The sequence below is a fragment of the Acipenser ruthenus genome, chromosome 2, assembly GCF_902713425.1.
Source record: "Acipenser ruthenus chromosome 2, fAciRut3.2 maternal haplotype, whole genome shotgun sequence".
In the NCBI taxonomy this organism is placed as follows: domain Eukaryota; kingdom Metazoa; phylum Chordata; class Actinopteri; order Acipenseriformes; family Acipenseridae; genus Acipenser; species Acipenser ruthenus.
Genome location: NC_081190.1, coordinates 89,679,609 through 89,684,030, shown reverse-complemented (window position 1 = coordinate 89,684,030; position 4,422 = coordinate 89,679,609). Strand labels below are relative to the sequence as shown.

Sequence of the window (4,422 nt, the reverse complement as noted above, 5' to 3'; positions counted from 1 at the left end):
TCTAAAAGGACACAGAACGACTTCATATAAAGTGTACAGTTATGGCTATAATGTACAGTACAGCATTAATATAATTAGACAAAAGTCAGTTTACAAATTGTAGTGCATAGAAAAAATAAATTCTTTGGAAATGTGGCAAGTGCTGTAGTCTGATTAATACAATGTATACAGTTGTTTCTCAGATTAACTTCTAAAATAATTAGAACCTGATTTATGCCCCAGACTTCAAAAAAAAAAAAAAAAAAGATACATTGCCAGAAATCTCATATTTAGAATTGGTTTTTTATAATGCAAGACGTTTTCCAGCATAGCTGATTAACTGTTACAGTTCGTTCAACTGTTGGAGACACGGAGCCCTGTCCATGGTGCTGAAACAAACAACCACACACTGCTGAAAACAGACGGGCAGTGGCAACAACGGGACCCAATTGTAAAAGTGCCTGAGCAAAGACACGTTTTCTGAGTGGGGGGACTTTCATAGAGCAGGACTTTCTTTGGAACCAGTATTCTGGTTAGGTTCTGAATATGAAGCATCCAATTCGGTTCCCCTAATTATCAATTGTATCAAAATCTTCTATTCAGAACTCGTTGTTCACTATACAAGATTGGATAAATATGCTATACCATACCTCTCTTGTGTTTTACAATGCTTTCCCACTAAACTGTATTACACTTTGCTGTGCTTTTACCATGGTAAACTAAGGACATAACAAGGGGGTTCCAGAGCAAGCTCAAATGAACCTCGTCCGTAGAAATGTGAGACTATTCTTTTCTGAGAGTACTCGGTACAATAGCTGTAAATGACTTCGCTCACCTCCTGTTTTAATGGAAAGGGTGCTGTCTGCTTATATTTGCGTATAGTTCTTAATGTGTCACAGCTTGCTTCGTTGAATCACGTGCTGCAGAGCCCCCGAGCGGTGCTTCATTAGCTAAATTCCACAAGCTGGCTCCGTCTTACTATACCCATTCAGTTAGAAAATTTAACAGGAAATTGACTTAATGAAGCCGTTACTTTCCAAGCACACAGTCCAGCCAAATTAGAGATAAAATGATTGTACCATGCCACCAACATACGAAGCTACCTTCATGTTTATATCATTGTAGCTACTGGTGCCAGTAATTCACTTTGTATATCCTCTCATTCTAACACCGCTCAAAAAAAAAATAATAGAAATGGATCGGAGATTTCTTTTAACGTGGTTGGCCAAGACGAGGGTTTACATCTCTGATAAATGAACTCGAATGTCATATTTCAATATGTTCACTGTTCTAAATAAATCCGCCCAAAAATACGTAAATACAGTATTCGTGTATTTTAGTTTTTTCATCTTGTTGAAATGTGGCACCCAGCCTATTGGGCTATTGATTTGACTACGCCACCTCTCAATTATACCCGGAGTAAGGGGAGCTCTGAGTTATCAGATCTCCTATTGTGATCCCCGCTTGAGTCCCTTCCAATTAAATGAAAGAATAAAGCAACGGAAACCGCATGGTTTAAACCTTACCCCAACATAGGCAAGGTAATATTATTTTATTTAAAATACAGAAATTGCCAAACAAAATAAATGTTTGCTTTGTAGTACATGTATCTTCTTTGCTAACTAACAGTTGTTATATGCTACAGTAGGTCCAGCCTCATAGCAAGCAAGAGTATGTTTGGTAAAGCACAGGAACGTCATGGGGCCTGCAGGGAAAAGTGCTCAAGGAAAGAATACAAAATAAACAAAAATACAACCCAATCATAAAACAATACAAGTGCCAACAAATCTTAGTTGTGCCAAAAAAACAAATCGTGAATAACTACTACCACACAAAACACGAGGAGACAGTGATCTGAGTTTTAGTTTAGTTTCTTTACAAACACAATACTGTAGCGTCCGACAGTTGAAGCTTTTGTTTTTACCGCAAAGGGCTGCACTCAGATATATTAGTATACAATGTATTAAACACTAGGGAATAGTAAAGTCAAGTCGGGTGTTTTCCTTTTTTTAAGTAACAAGCATAAGAAAACACACAAGATACAGTGTTTAAAACACGCGAATCAAAGCGAACAGTAAACACTAAAGCACAGGGGCCAAAAATCAACAAAAGCAAAATGACACAGAAGCAAACAATAACCAAATCAAAGTAGTAACAAAACAGTGGCCAACGCGTCTCCTATAAAAAAAGAGAAACAAACATATGCGTGACCGCAAACAAGAGAAGCATAATTCAAACAGTTTACAAAAAAAAAAAAAAAAAAATACGCTCATTTTATTATACATTAAAAAAAAAAAAAAACAAGTAAACTACTGAAAATCGTTTAAAACAACCATACATTACCTCGGGAGGACCGAAACGACCAGTCTCCTTTCCAGACTGTTCAACCTACTAAATACCAATAAAACAAAAGAAAGGATAAAAGCATTTGAAACAGGGGAGACCAGCACACATAAACAAAGCGGGAGAGAGAGAGAGAGAGCGTTATCTTGCCGTTCACAGAAGCAGCCGGCAGACCAAAAAGAATAAACCGAAGCAAACACAGCAGCCTTAATTCACTAAGCGAAACTGTCGTGTGTTATATGCAAATTTTTAGGAACGCCGCAACAATAATTAATAATAAAATGGTCTCACCTGCTACAGAAAGAAAATATCCGTTCTTGTACACGCCCTCTGAATGTTGTCTGTCAATATAGACGATTCTGCTTCCTCTCTGTCCTCTCTATCTATTTAAATATAGTAGGCCTATAGCAAATAAAGTAAAATAAATATATACATGTAATCGAGAATAGGGTTTGCTGTCGGCGGCAATACAGTAACCACAATACTATAGCAACTAGTCTCCGGTTTGAATGACGAGTTGAAATCAAACAACCGCACGCAGTCTGATTACTTTCAGCAACTTTATAACAGTAACAAAGGGACGTTTCTGTTGTAAAGCCAGGTGAAGGAGGCTTTGACTTTATGAACGCACAATATGAGCAAGTTACTGAACAAACAGCACGATCGCGATTAACACATACTTCAGATAACTAGATATTTTGATTACTAAAACTTTTCATTTTATTTATTTCTCTAACAAATGTTAGTACCTAACAGTAACTTAATTACTGAAACTTACACAAATACACGAACATGCACTCAAATCCAAAAAAAAAAAAAATACATGTTAGCAGTACTTTTATTCTTTAAATGTTTTACAAACAGTTCACAAACTATGTTCGCTTTTCTACGAGGTGTCTTAACTGAAGAACATCTCCATGTAAGCAGAAGCTTTTTTTGTTATTTGGCCTTTGGAAATACCCACAAAGCGTGGAGTGACAATGGAATTCTCAGCAAACGGATACTTACAGAATAATGAGGAAACAAACAAAACAAAAAACGAACAGAAAAACTGTAAATGTGATTTTTTTTTATGTATCCATTTTCTAATAACAATAGAAACCAGTGACGAAGGAAAAGGACGATGCCCCCCCTCCCCAAACGTTAATTTAACCCATATTTATAAACATCAATCATACCAAATCAAGTATTCAATAATTAACTATATTTAATTGTCAGAATGTTAGCATATATGAAACAGTACGTAATAAGAACGTTTTCTACTCAACTATTTTAATTGTATTTTGCGTACATCTTAACATCCAACACTACACTATTTTTTAATCATAAACGAACAGGTTTAATCATCAATCCTACCAGGATTTTCCAATTCTGCGATCACAGAAATGATTACAGAATTCACAATTCTGCACAGACATTTGCAGAAATTGTCTCACATAGGAAACCGTTTTATTATTATTATTATTATTATTATTATTATTATTATTATTATTATATCAGAAATGCAGGCATGTTGATTTGCTGTAGTTTATTTTGGTGCCCGCAGCAGCACCCGACAGCTTCCGTCTAAACTACAGGATGAATCGTGCACAGAATATAACTGCACATGTCTGTGCTGAATAGTACCCCAAAACCTTCAATGAAGACATCCCTCGTACCAGCCTCCGGGGGATTAAGACAATAGCGATACCTGTTGAAATGAGGGAGGATACAATCTGAATTACTGGCACCGCACACCGGCAGCTACAGTGACACAAATGCACAAATGTGTAACATCTGCAAATATACACGCGAAGGATAGTATCATTGTTATAATAAAAAAAAAAACTTCAGAACCCCTCGGGGCGCGTGGGCCCGAGCACAGTTGCACCTGCTGCACCTGCTATTGCTCCGCCACTGATAGAAACATCATACGAGGGCTTTATCTTCTGGTTATGTTATTATTATTATTATTTATTTCTTAGCAGACGCCCTTATCCAGGGCGACTTACAATCGTAAGCAAATACATTTCAAGTGTTACAATACAAGTAATACAATAAGAGCAAGAAATACAATAACTTTTGTTCAAGCAAAGTACAAGTGTGACAAAACACAATTCA

At 36.5% G+C, this 4,422-nt stretch overlaps 1 long non-coding RNA gene across 1 annotated transcript; it reads right to left on the bottom strand.

Moving 5' to 3' along the window:
- Positions 1 to 1,490: 1,490 nt before the first annotated feature.
- LOC131705284 (uncharacterized) lies at positions 1,491 to 2,984 on the bottom strand. Its single transcript, XR_009310284.1, has 2 exons — positions 2,614 to 2,984; positions 1,491 to 2,370 (listed from the first exon to the last, which is right to left on the bottom strand). It is a non-coding gene; the product is annotated as an uncharacterized LOC131705284 (long non-coding RNA).
- Positions 2,985 to 4,422: the final 1,438 nt, after the last annotated feature.